Source organism: Schistocerca piceifrons, chromosome 6, assembly GCF_021461385.2.
Source record: "Schistocerca piceifrons isolate TAMUIC-IGC-003096 chromosome 6, iqSchPice1.1, whole genome shotgun sequence".
Taxonomy (NCBI): Eukaryota; Metazoa; Arthropoda; class Insecta; order Orthoptera; family Acrididae; genus Schistocerca; species Schistocerca piceifrons.
Genome location: NC_060143.1, coordinates 43,604,661 through 43,619,244, shown reverse-complemented (window position 1 = coordinate 43,619,244; position 14,584 = coordinate 43,604,661).

Below are 14,584 nucleotides of genomic sequence, written 5' to 3'. Positions count from 1 at the left end.
ACCACTCCAAATCACAAGTTTCCAGTCATCCATTGTCCAACAGCGTCGCTGTTTATACCGTCGCGAGCCTCGCTTCGCATTGACTACAGAAATGTGTCGTTTATGAGGAGCTACTCATAAACGACGCATTGCACCCTGTTATTTTTAATGCTCTAAGCAAAGTCGTAGTGCTAGCTCAGTGGCCGGCAAAACCGCGGTTCGCGAGCCATATGTGGCTCTTCGGCCCCTCTAGTATGATTCTTCCAGAAAAAAACTTTGCGCAAAGAAGTCGGTTTTCGGGCTGCGCGAGTCTATTTAGAAGAAGTGGTGATAGACGGGAATGTAGGCCACGTGCGCCTACTGCCATCTGCTATTTATGGTGTCTACGATACTGGGAGTGGATTAAGCTTCGAAGCAAGGCGTGTGGCATTATCTTCAACGTGATGAAGTTGACACAAAATTAAACAATTGAAGGAATGTCTACTCGTTGCATGGTGTCGGACAGTTTCTCGTGTAGTTTGGAAAAAAAGAGTGTGATCGGGCAAAATAAGGAATAATTATCTTTTAATGAACTACCAATGCATCATTTGGAAAGTGAGCCGGAAATAAGTGAAATGGACGGTGAGAGTGACAAAGAAATAGTAGCTTGTGTGCTAACAAATAAAAATACTTTTAGATATGACTGGTTCCCTTACTTCTATTTTTACGTAGTTAGTTGGTGTGTCTCTATTTTTAGGCGAGTGCTCTAAAGCGAAGATACATTAGCTTTTAATGCCTAGGATAGTATTGTTGACTCATAATCAGCTGAAAAAATTAGAGTTTGCAGTTCTTTCTTTATTCGGGTCTACAATTCAAGTGCATAACCATTTTCAAGTGTGAACCATACCAAGAGTAAACTGAGAAGTGGTCTTACTGATGAGAACTTGGAATCGTGCGTAAAATTTAAAAAAAATACCCAAACTTTCTAATGAGATTCAGTTCCATTGTTCACATCACTTTTCTTCAATCATGTCATGATTTAATTTTATGAATACATTCCAATTTAATTTTATCAGTAAGTATATAATTGTTATGTATGGTATCAAGTTTTATTCGACATACCTGAAGTTTAATTTTGACTTAAAACTTCATTGAACGGTTATTAATTTTTTGTTGTTTAGTGAAAGAAGATGTAGTATTGAGAAAGGTATGGTGAAATGGGTTGGACATATAGAGACGGTGAAAAAAAGAAAATAGACGAAACAAGTATGCAAACGAGTGTTGAGGGGGAGATCTGGAAGAAGTCAACCTCAGCGACAAATTACCACATGAAATGAAATGTCTAACAGACAGCAGTAATAGCTTCAAAAATAAATTAAAATCGTATCTCCTTGACAACTCCTTCTATACCATAGATGAATTCTTGAATAGAAATAAACAAATCTATAAATATAGGATATGCATTTTGTGCCATTTAAGGGAATGGGTAAATAACATAAATATTAATCTTTAACTCTGTATTGTAACATAAATTAAAAAATGTTGTTTCATATGTGCATTGCTTGTGCACTTGACACGTTCCACATCATAATGGCTTCCATACCGTGCAATTGATCAATGGAACACGCAACCAACTAACAAACTAACGGACGTACCTCATTCATAATAATGATGTACCTATATAGCAGGGCAAGGAAGAGGATATTGTTTGGTGGCCAGTATCCTCATTCTACAAGACAAATGAACATGTGGATTAACACATTCTTTATTTACATGAACAGGTAGCTGCTGCTTAACTTTAACAGAGTCCATGTGCTGTGGTACAAGCTATTCAATAACAGTTCATGTTAGCCTCACTGCTGGTGAAGTACAAGACCCGCTATAGGCACTCCTCTGATCGAAATGTACTGTCATAGCCTAAGCCTACTCCACGAATGAATGACAGACGCCAAACTGGAGTGTGAATTAGTAACTGAGCGACTGAATAACTGAGGCCCTCCGGTCATCGGCGGCGATCTCAATATTTGCAGTCGAAAGGGCGTTGGCGGCCTGTTGCTTAAGAGTGTGTCTTTGGCCTCTCTCGTGATAGGTGCACTTGATCCAGCGCCAACTATCGATGTTCGCGCCACATCTTTGCCAATCAGTGTGCTAGCGACAGCTTATGCCAGTACATATATTGCGTAAATTTAAAAAATATGGTTGTCAAAAGAAATTTCAATCTTGTTGTACTATTGATATCTGGTTCTTTTGATTAATGGGTTTTCCGATTACTTTACTAGCTGGACAGCTGGCAGGATATTGCAACTCACGAATAATTCCTTCTGCTGATTTCATGCTACTTTTCACAACTACGCTCCACAATGCCCGATGGTCCCTGTCCATCAGTATATGAAGCCTGCCTGGTCTTGGTTTAGGTGTCATTGTTCCTTCACATTTCCATGTCTTGACGATCAGGTCACCACCAGCTGACATGAGTAGCCTTGGACAGATTGAAACATTCCAGAGGGATCTATTACTCAGGTGATGCCCAATGAACAGTCCATGGTCGAAGTCGCTGAGCTCTGTGACCGACCCATTCTTCTGTCACTGCTTCTCTACTGATAGCGTAACCCCCCACCCCCACCCCGCCCACCTCCTTTTATTCTGGTGGGCAAGCCTTACATGTAATCTAGGGTCAATTTCGCATCACGTAGGGGTTTCCAGATACTTTTGATCAGGCTGTGTATCTAGAATACCCAGTTATACACTGAAGTGATAGAAGTCATGGGATGTCTCCTAATAAGGTGTCGGACCTCCTTTTGGCCTGCATAGTGGAGCGTCTCGACATGGCGTGTACTCGACAAGTCTTTGGAAGTTCCCTGCAGAAATATTAAGCCATGGTGCCTCGAAAGCCATCCATAACTGCGGAAGTGTTGCCGGTGAAGGCTTTTGTGCACGAACTGACCTCTCAACTATGTCCCATAAATGTTCACTGGGATTCATTTCAGGTGGTCGGGGTAGGCAAAACATTCGCTCGAACTGTCCAGGATGTTCTTCAAACCAATCATGAACAATTGTGATCCGGTGACATGGAGCATTGTCATCCACATGAGATCCACAAATGGCTGCAAATCGTATCGGTTGGTGCAGTTGGACCAGAGAACAGAGTTCATTCCATGAAAACACAGCTGAAAGCATTATGGAGCCAGCACCAGCTTTCACAGTACCTTGTTGACAACTTGGGTCCATGGCTTTGCAGGGTCTGCGTCACACTTGAACACTATCATCTGCTCTTACCAACTGCAATCGGGATTCATCTGACCATGCCACAGTTTTCAAATCGTCTATTGTCCAAATGATATCGCAATGAGCCCAGGCGAGGCGCTGCACGCCCTGTTATGCTGTTAGCAAAGACACTCGTGTTTTTCGTGTGCTGCCCTAGCCCATTAACGCCAAATTTCTCTGCACTGTTTTAACGAACTCGTTTGTCGTACGTCTCACATTGATTTCTGCGGTTGTTTTACTCAGTATTGCTTATCTGTTACTAAACACAGCCTTCCGAAATGCCTTCACAAAAGAAGATAAAGTAAATATTCCAGAATTCGAATCGAGAACAGCTGCCAACATGAGTAACGTAGAAGTAAATATCCTCGGAGTAATGAAGCAACTTAAATCACTTAATAAAAGCAAGTCTTCTGGTCCTGACTGTATACCAATTAGGTTCCTTTCGGAGTATGCTGAGACATTAGCTCCATACTTAACAATCATATACAACCGTTCGTTCGACGAAAGATCGGTACCCAAAGACTGGAAAGTTTCACAGGTTGTAACCTCCCAGCAAAATTTCGAATGACAAAAATTAAATGTTAATGAGAATAGAACCTAGTGTAACGTCCCAGCAATGAAATTTAATGACACTGCCAATAAATGTGAACTAGCAATCTGAGCCAAGTATAAGCTCCCCACAAAAATGTAAGACAATTCAATGATAATGAAATCTCAGTGACAATGAAAACGTAAATAGACCGAAATGTCGATCTTAGGCCCTGTGCAACTTTGAATTTAAGTGAAACTTTTGTTTAAGGAAATGCATGGGAAACTTTCTTTCAATTCAAATGATTGTTTTCTTAAAAATTTGCTTTGAAAATAAAATTATTATTGGGGCATTTCTTGGACAAATTAATTACAGTTAAGATACATTACATTCTCAGATGTACGCAATGCTGCTTCATTACCTTATTTCAAATATATACCTCGTCCCGAATCTTGACCAGAGGCCCATGTCGACGCCCGCCGACTCCTCACATACAACTGCGACTGTCTCTCGCGCGCTACTACATGCTCTCGCGACTCGCTACGTGCAACTGAACTCTCTCGCAACTCGACCGCAACTGCAACTGCCGACTCCCTACATGCAACTCCACTCTCTCGCAACTGGACTCAACTGCACCTGCCGACTCCCTACATGCAACTGAACTCTCGCGCGGTCAAGGGCAGACTAGCAACGATAAATAACTCTCTGGTAAGAGATTCTGTCATGCCTCGCCATCGCTGTACTAAATACATACGCGTTTCATAACCCTCCACTGGGGGGGCAAAAATTTGGCAGCGATGGTGAGTCATTTGGACTTGCCATGAGCAACAAATTTTTTCTTAATTAATAAACTTTTACAATTTACAGAATATTCAAATGTAGTAGATGAATTAAATGTGGTGCACATGCACTGAGTACAAAACATTTTAGACAATGACAATGAGTACAGAACATATGACATAAGTGCACAGTTACTGACGTTCAGCACAAAACATATTAACACATGACATAAGTGTACATGCACTGAAAAACTCTTTAGCATTTTCATAACAAATAAACGCAATGGTAAAAAAATCATGTTGACAAGTGACATAAGTGCACATGCACTGCAGTTGAGAATATATCAGCAAATCACAAAATGTATTAATAAATGGCAAAAGTGCACACGCACTGTAGTACAGAACATATCAGAAAACCACAAAATATATACGTAATGAGTACAAATGGCATAAAGTGCACACGCACTGAAAAACTCTCTAATATTTTTACGACAAATAAACCTAATGAGTACAAATCATATTGACAAATGACAAAAGTGCACACGCACTGTAGTACTGTCTAGTATTTTTCTACAACAAACAAACAAATCAAGGAGTGTAATAAAGTGCACATGCACTATAGAAGTCTTTAGTAATTTCAGGATAACTGATCTTATTAACAAATGAAAGGAAGTGCACACGCACTGTATATGACTTTTTCATTTTACAAGAATTAGGGAAGGAATAGGAAGGATTGCGTCATGGTTGTAGCACTTAGGTTGCACGCAGCTGCACTGAAAGTCCATATCTTTCCACAGAAGTACAACACCAAGTGAGACAATCTGAAGTTCTTTTCCCAGAAGTATTTATCAGCGTATCCAAGACACTGAAATGTCGTAGTAATATTCCCTGTTATCATTTTGGCAGTGCATGAGGTACACCAAACAGTGGGACCATAATAACGTCTTCATCGCTGACGGTGGTGGACAGCATGTCGTGTCAACACCACGCTCTTACAAGGCACACCAACGTAGAATTAGTGCAAAAACCAAATATAGAGCTCCATGATCATGAGGATGGACAGGACAAGTGGATATTGCAGTAATTCAGGGTAGTTAGCTCAGAAGGTGAAGGACATTAAGTCATATAGTAGTCTTCATTGAGAATTACAGTAGTAGTTTGCGGCATTCATAGCTCAGTTATTGAACATTTCTGTACCATGTATTTAGTATTACAGAATAATGTTCATAAAATTAACTGATTATAGCAATTATTGGCATCATGGGTAATCGTATTACAATAAACAGTGGCAGTCCTTGGCCAGTTACAAAGCATATTTAGTATGACAGAATAATGTTCATAAAATTAACTGATTATAGTGAACATTGGCACTTATTGGCCAATTATAAACCATCAGAAGTCATCATTGAAAAGGAGAATCAATTATTGGCATAGCATTAACATAATTCATTGAGTTATACTAATTATTGGCACTCATTGGCCAGTTACAAAACATCAAAAGTCATCATTGAAAACAGGAGCTAATGAATGGTATAGTATTAACATAATTCATTTAGTTAAACTAATTATCGGCACTCAGTGGCCAGCAAGTATTGAATAGTACAAAACATTGTTCCTCATTCAGTATTATTCAGAACTTTCTTAAATGGGTAGCATTATTTGGAACTGTTGATACACACCTTTTTTTGTTAGCAATGCATTGCTTTGGGTAATTATAAGGGAAAGCAAGAAGAGAAAAAGAAAAAAATTTGCTTCTGGGTTGTTCCTGTAAACGAAAAATGTGTAACGTCATTCGTCATGAGTCAGCTGTAGCAAGGTTGTGACACAACTGGGTAAAAAAAATGTAAGTACTAGTATAGGTTTAATAAGTAACAAGTTAGGAAGTATCATGAAAGGCTTCTCCTGGGAAAAATTCAAAATGGATTATTGAGCTGAAAGAAGAAACGCATACTATGCTGAAAAGTAGTGAACTTCGAATTAACAGGTAGTGAAATGTTATAAAAAATGTGTTCCATAGCTGTCCTTTCCAAAACCTTCAGTCATCATACCATACGATATAAAACATACTGTCAAAACAAACTGCAACAAATACTTAAATAACTACATAGCATAAATACATAAACTTCAACATCATCCTCATCTGTAAAGAAAAAACTTCATTATCCATCACTTCATTATCCATATTATCATAACTTCATTATTATCATCACCTGAAAAGAAAAACTTCATTATTCATAGTAGCATATTCTTCATCATTACTCTTCATCAGCATTCATTACCATCCGCAAAAAATCACTTCATTACTCATTACACAACTATTCCTTATCTCTAGCATATTTCATCACTAAAACTAAGATGTGTAGTTCTGTCTGACAGCTTGCATCAATCACCTTGCATTCTGAAAGAAAAAATTAGTTAAGACTGCTATTCTACGATGTGTATAGTATATTCTTGTTAATGCTTGTTAATTCTGATCCATTTACTCTTCCTCATAAGGTTTTTGCATCTTCTTTCGTTTATTCCGTAGGTGAAATTCCCATTTCTGTTTAATTATTTCCTTTACACGTTATTTCTTTCTGAAAATGATGAACAAAGATTAATGTCTTTCATTTAATTTATATACCCACTAAATAATGACTGGTTTATAGTAACATAATTGAGCATACAGCATAACATGACAGAAAACGTAATATGTGAAAAACATAGTGTTCAGAGGCAAATATGTACCCAGTGTATAAACAAAGATTAATGTCTTGCATTTACATCATATACTCACTAAATAATGACTGGTTAATAGTAACATAATTGAGCATACAGCATAACATGACAGAAAACGTAATATGAAAAAAAAAATATTGACAGTGTTCAAATGCAAAAATGTACAGAGAATATCACAATGCAGCAGCAAAAAAGAAAAATGTAAAACAGTCATGATGTTGAGATATCATAGGGCAAAAAATGTCAAAGTCAACTGGTGTGTGTTATACCTTAACTATTTCACAGTGCATACAAACAAAACATGAAAACAATCGTACATACATAAGAAAGACAAAATGTGACGTTCGTTGTGTTCAGCTTGTATGTAGTGTAGTTAATAGAGGCGAGAATTAAAGACTTTAATGGAGAGAGATTTTGATAAAATTAATACGTCACTACATAGAATTGCATAATTATTCATAAGATACGTAAGTTTGTTTTGAAAAATATGCACGGTCTGATGTGTAACGACAAGAAGAGCGACCTGCTAACCTTACCTTGCCGGGCACTTGCCAAGAAAAAGTACGATAGTCATCAATAATTAATCATGTGAATATAATTGCATAAGTGGTCATAAGTGGCATCATAGCACGTAAAATGATAAAGTGGTTTCATTCAATAAAGGGTTTAATGTTCGACACATGGTGGTTGGCCTTACTTTTCCTGGTGCTCAAAGTTTCGACGTGTACAACATTGGGGTGAGGAATGCTGCGAATCCGATATGGACCTGCGTGTAGAAGTTCAAATTTACTGCACTTACCTTTTATTCTGCTGGATAAATAGTGTGTACGTACTAATATCTTCTGTCCAATGTGAAAGTCACGACTTGTACAAACCTGTATTTGCTGTCTTCTTCGGCGCTCTGCGGCACGTTTGATGTTGTTTAGCGCAATGTTAATTATTTCATGGTGTCGTAATCGACGAGATGTAGGAAAGTTTACTAATTCTTTAATTTTGTTAGGTGGTTCAGCATTTTTTTAGTGTAACAGACGGAGATAGCATAGTGGATTCATTTGGTACGGAATTAATTACATCTTGGAAGGAGAATATGTGTGTATCCCAGTCAATATGTCTTTTGTGGCAGTATATTCTACACAGTTTACCAATTTCTTTCATTAATCGTTCACAAGGGTTCGAAGAAGCATGGTACTTGGATATATAGATCGGAGAAATGTTTCTAGCTCGTAACATGCGTGTCCATGTAGCAGAACGAAATTGTGATCCATTATCGGAAATTACTCTCATGACATGTCCTACATGAAATAGAAAATGTTTTACAAATGCTTTCGAAACAGTTTTAGCAGTAGCTTTGCGTAACGGAGTGAAAGTAACAAATTTTGAAGTGAGTTCAACAGCGACAAAGATGTAGCAAAAACCTCTGTTAGTTCTCGGAATTGGACCAAAAATGTCTACTGCGGCCATATGTCTTAATTTAACAGGTACAATGGGATATAATGGAGGAATATGTGAAGTGGTGTCTGACTTAGCTTTCTGGCAAATGTTACATGACGCTAAAACTCGTCGTATGCGTTTCTCCATATTGGTAAAATAACAGTTATGTCTCAGTATAAGAAAACATTTTCCGGCTCCGTAATGTGCATAACTTAAATGAGTATACCATATTAATTTATTAACCATTTAGTCAGGAACGCATAATAACCAATTGTTGCTGTCAGAATGAGAGCGGCGAAACAGAATGTCATTGCGTACAGTGTAATGGTTTCTAATCGTAACATTATTCTTATTTTGCCAAAGGTGTTTAATTTCTTTCCACACATTGTCTTTACTTTGCTCTTTTGCTATGTCCTGTAATGACGATGAAATAAAATTTTCAAATGCAACTTGCTGAATGTACATGACACTGAAATTTGCTTTGCAGAAGTTGGTTGCTACGTCTTGCTGATTGTTGCTGAGAGAACGCGATAGTGCGTCTGCTATAACATTTTGTGAGCCAGGAATGTGAACAATCGTAAAATTAAATTCCTGTAAATAAAGTTTCCATCTGCTTAATCTGTCGTGAGTGAATTTAGCCGAAAGTAAGAATTGTATAGCTCTATGGTCTGTGTAAACGGTGGTATGTCTGCCATAAAGAAAGTGCCGAAATCTCGTAAATGCCCATACAACACATAATGTTGCCAGTTCTGTAACGGAATAATTTCGTTCAGCAGGTGACAGAATGCGGCTTGCAAATGCGATGTTTTTAATAATTTTAGAGCCATCTTCTTCAATTTCCTGAAAAATATGTACGCTAAAGCGGTGTTAGAACTGTCGGTGGCAATGGAAAAATTTCTGGTAAGATCTGAGTGCGATAAAAGTGGAGCATTCAACAAGGCTTCTTTCAAGTTCACAAATTCAGGATGTGTTTGCTTATCCCACGACCAAATAGCATTTTTACCTGTTAATAGGCATAATCTAGGTGTGTCTAAAGCAGAGTGATGAATAAATTTGCGAAAAAAGTTAATTAAGCCCAAAAACCTGCGTAATTACTTCTTCGTCGTAGGAACAGTAATGTCACGTAGAGCTTGAAGTTTTTCCGGATCAGGCGCGATGCCTTCTGCTGAAATTACGTGTCCAAGAAATTTTATGGAAGTTTTGCCAAAATGCGATTTACTGAGATTAACTGTGAGTCCTTGAGCATGAAAAGTTTGTAACAGTCGTTCTAGAATCAGATTGTGTTCAGTCCAGTTAGCTTCTGCAATAAGAATGTCATCTAGTACGTCGTGATTCTGTCTTTAAGTTCTGTCGGAAGTATTGTGTTCAAACCGCGAATAAAAGCTGCAGAAGAAATAGTTAAGCCGAACGGTAATTTACAAAATTGATAACAGTCACCAAAACAGAGAAAAGCTGTATACTTTCTGCAATTCGGATGAAGTTGAATTTGCCAAAATCCCGATTTCAAATCTAGTGTGGAATAAATAGCAGTACCGTGAAATTTCTGTAGAAGTTCTTCTAATGTCTGAGGTCGATCTGTTTCATTATTAATTATGTCATTGATGTGACGTGAATCAAGTACGAGGCGAAGTGAGCCATCTTCTTTCTTAACAATATGTAGCAGGTTTATGTACGGACTAACTGCTGGTACAATAATTCCTTGGTCAAGCATATCCTGCAATTCTTTCTTAACTTGTTCTCTGTGGATATACGGAATGGGATAATGTTTAGCTTTAAATGTATCGTGCTGTTTGACTTGAAATTCATGCATAAATCCGGACATAGTACCAGGAATGTTGTCAAAAACCGGAGCTTGCTGTAAAAGAATGTTGTGTAGTTGCATGCGTTCGTCGTCTGTATTAGCACTGCTTTGTTTAACTTTGTCAGAAATCATCTGTATTACGTCGTAGTCGGCTTCATCTGGAGTATTATAGTTATGCACATACGTATCTGTGAACAATGTGGAGTTACAGTCTATGTTACGCGTTGCGGAAAGGACCTCTGTGCGGTTAATTGTTTGTTCTTCCGCAGATAGTGAATGCTGAAATTCTAAAGCAAGTTGTACATTTTCATCCTTCAACATTAAATAGGAATTCTGAAAATAAACCACTGCGTCGTGTTGTACGAGAAAATTACTACCTAAAATAACGTCTGCCGTCAACAAAGGAACAATCCAAAAATTTGAGTGAAAAGTATGACCTGCAATACAAAATGACAAATGCGTCTGTAATTTAACGTCTACTCCTTTACTCGATACTGCTCCTTTTACTTTCGTTTTGCCTATTGGTAATGTAGGATAGGTATTCTCTTTGTTACACTCGTTAAAAGTTTCTTCATTTATTACTGACATAGGTGATCTGGAATCGATTACTGCTGAAAATTTCGAAGAACCAATTTTAATTTCGATAACAGGATGTGAAATGGATTTCTGAACAACTGGTCTTTCCTGTAAAAGAGTGTCTCTGATGTCGTCAAAAGTAATAATATTTCCGTGAACAACATTCTGCGAGTCGAAGGTAGTGCCTGTGTTACCGGAAGATGCGACCTGTACAGTATCTAGTCAGATTCTATCTGACGTGTTATTATTATCAGGAGGATGTTGTGGCATTTCTACTATTTGAACAGTTCTATTACTTCTTCCAGAAGTATTACGCTCTGGATGATACCTACTGTCGGGTTCATTCATGAGAATATGTTGTTGTTGATCATTTTTGTTGCTGGTAAGACCGACTGTTATTATACATACGCTGATAATTGTGCTCATTATTTTTACGTCTGTCGTGATAAGTCATTCCTATACGGTGCACTGCGATAGGAATTGAAATACTGTGTTTTCTGTACGTGGTTGTTCCTTTGCTGCCGTGCGTTACTATTTGTTGGAGCTGAGACTATACGTGCACGCGGCGAAACATTAAAGTTAGGTTGACCTTGTGCATTACATTGTTGGTTAGGTATGCTAACCGGCTGGCTTTGTTGCTGTTGTTGCGAAAAACGTCTATTGTTACCAAAAAAATGCGTTTGCTGTTAATTTTACGCATACTGATGATTATAATTTTATCTGATATTAAAATTACGGCGGTAGTTCTGGAGTGCCTAATGAAAATTGTCACTTTCGGTAAAAATTTGTCATATCGGGTTTTCTTTAGTCATTTTTCTTAATCCTAGATAGAGCAATAGTTAAAGAGCTGTTTTGATAGATATAAAGGATAGTAGAAGAGAAGGCAGCAGTGCAGAAAACTAAAGATGAAACAGCACTACTACAGCTCGGGGCCCTATGCACGCTACGGCACATATTCATTAAAGCGTAATGAATCCCCTAAGGTCAATTACGTACTGCAAATAATTTTTAGCTTTTGCGTTGCAGGCAATGGCGGTAAAAATCCAAAAACAAATTGTTGTATCCTTGCTAATTCCAGTTTCTGCATTATAGGCAATAGCGGTGAAAGTACGAAAATAAATTGTCTTATACAGTTCAAATCGTGTATCTGTGTTCTGTCATTATTAAATTCCTTAGATTTTCTTATAAATGCAAATTGCTTGTAATCAACGTTCTCGTCACTGAATTTGAGAACACGTTCAGTTTTGTGTGAAAATCTGTTTGTCTGTGTCTGTTCGGAATCTAAGTCGTATACTCTCTGTTGTTTACCTAAATTATACACACTGCGTGAGTCTGACAAATGTTCGCAAAGTGGCGTCTGCTGTGATGTGTTATTAACTGAAATATTTTTCATCTCTGTTACTTCTTGCTGTAAACTTGACAATTTTCTACGCAACGTGTTATTAGACGAATCGATCTCATTAATTGTCTGCTGTAAATTTTGAAATTCAGGTGTTTGGTTAAATGAAACCGGTGAAGTATCGTCTGATTTGCTGTCATTATTACTTTCAATAGCGTCAATACGACTGGCCAATTCATCACATTTTTCAGTCAGTATTTTTACCTGATCATCGGTTTTAGTGTCAGAAGTATTAATCTGTTTTTGTAATTTACGTGTGGTTTCGTTCAATTTTTTAACGTCAGCTTTGATGACATCGCAATCCTGTGTTATTTCTAATTGTTAAAATCTGTCTGTCACTGTCTGAATATCTGCTGTGTGTGTATCTGTTTTTGATTTAAGATCAGAAATTTCATCACGTAATTCCGCGTTCAACTGTTCGATGGTATTAATTTTGTCGGACACTGTAGCAATATTGTTGTCTACGTATGTTTTTGCTTTCGCAAACATTTTACGTTTGTCTTCTTGTCTCTGAGCAGTGATTGTTTCCATGACTTGACGTTTTACTTTATTTTGATCCTGAATAAATTTGCGGAAACGCGTATCACTGTTTTGTATGTGGTGATTAAAGCGCTCGTCAATTTCAGTGTTCTGTTGGTCGAATTTCGCGTCTATCTTAGCATCCATTGTCCGCGAAAGTTCTGCTGTCATTGCTTTAAATTCGTCGCGTAATTGTGTAGCTTTTTCAGAGCATTGTTCAGCGACTGCGCTAATTTCGTTTCTAAGTGTTTCTGTTGTAGCTGTCTGCATTTCCCTTAATTCTTGAGATACCGATCTAATTTCTTCGCTACTTTTCTTTGAAAAAGTCTCAATTTCCTCGCGTAACTGTTCCTTAGTGTCATGGCACTGCGCGGCAACGGCTCTAATTTGTTCACTAAGCTGCCTGGAATTGTTGTCTAATTTTTCATTTAACTGTTTAGAATTGTTGTCTAATTTTTCATTAAGGTGTTTGTTCTGTTCACTAAGTTGTTTGAAATCTTCTTTCTGTTGTTTGACCTGTTCACTAAGTTGTTTGAGATTTTCATCATTGTTGTCTAATTTTTCATTAAAGTGTTGTTTAAGATTTTCACTGTGTTGTTGTGGCAATCTTGCCATAATTTGTTCAAAGTCAATATTACCGGCTCTATTCTCTGTACTGTTTGATTGTGTACCTACAATTGTCGCGTTTTGTGTGACCATTTGGTCATTCTGTAATTTACAAAAAGGTTTGCCAGTCGAATGTACATTGTCGGTCACTATTTCGGAATTAAATGGATTCGTCGTACTTTCAGTACACTGTCCATTTTCATTAGAGAAATTTGTCCGTACGTTATTTGAACTTTCCAAACCGGGTATGTTAAGCTGGGCAGCGCTCATTACAATAGAGCTCCCCACGTCATCAATTGTCGTCAAATTAACAGAGGAGACAATTGAGTTCATTTGTTCATCATTAAGATAAAACTCATCATTAGTGGTTGGAACGCATTGATTGTCAGTGAACGCAGGATTGTCATCATTACACTGCGTGTCACAATTACTATCGGTCACGTTGTTTAAGTCGGTAATTTCGTTCATAATGCCTCGCGATACACTATTCACAGTCTTTCGCGGCATTTTTGCTATAGTCACAATTATTCACAAAAGAAATAAGCACAATGCAAAAAGCAACAAACACAAATACAACAGAGCAACGAATTGCCGATGATCTGAGGAAAGAAAGGCACAAAATTAGTAAAAGCGTTGCGCCAAAAGCTAATTATATTAAGTAAACAAGAGCAAATATCTGACTACTTTTCAGAAGATTCTCAACGAAATACGATCCTGGACCGGGTGTCGCCAAGTGTAACCTCCCAGCAAAATTTCGAATGACAAAAATTAAATGTCAATGAGAATAGAACCTAGTGTAACGTCCTAGCAATGAAATTTAATGACTGCCAATAAATGTGAACTAGCAATCTGAGCCAAGTGTAAGCTCCCCACAAAAATGTAAGACAGTTCAATGATAATGAAATCTCAGTGACAATGAAAACGTAAATAGACCGAAATGTCGATCTTAGGCCCTGTGCAACTTTGAATTTAAGTGAAACTTTTGTTTAAGGAAATGCATGGGA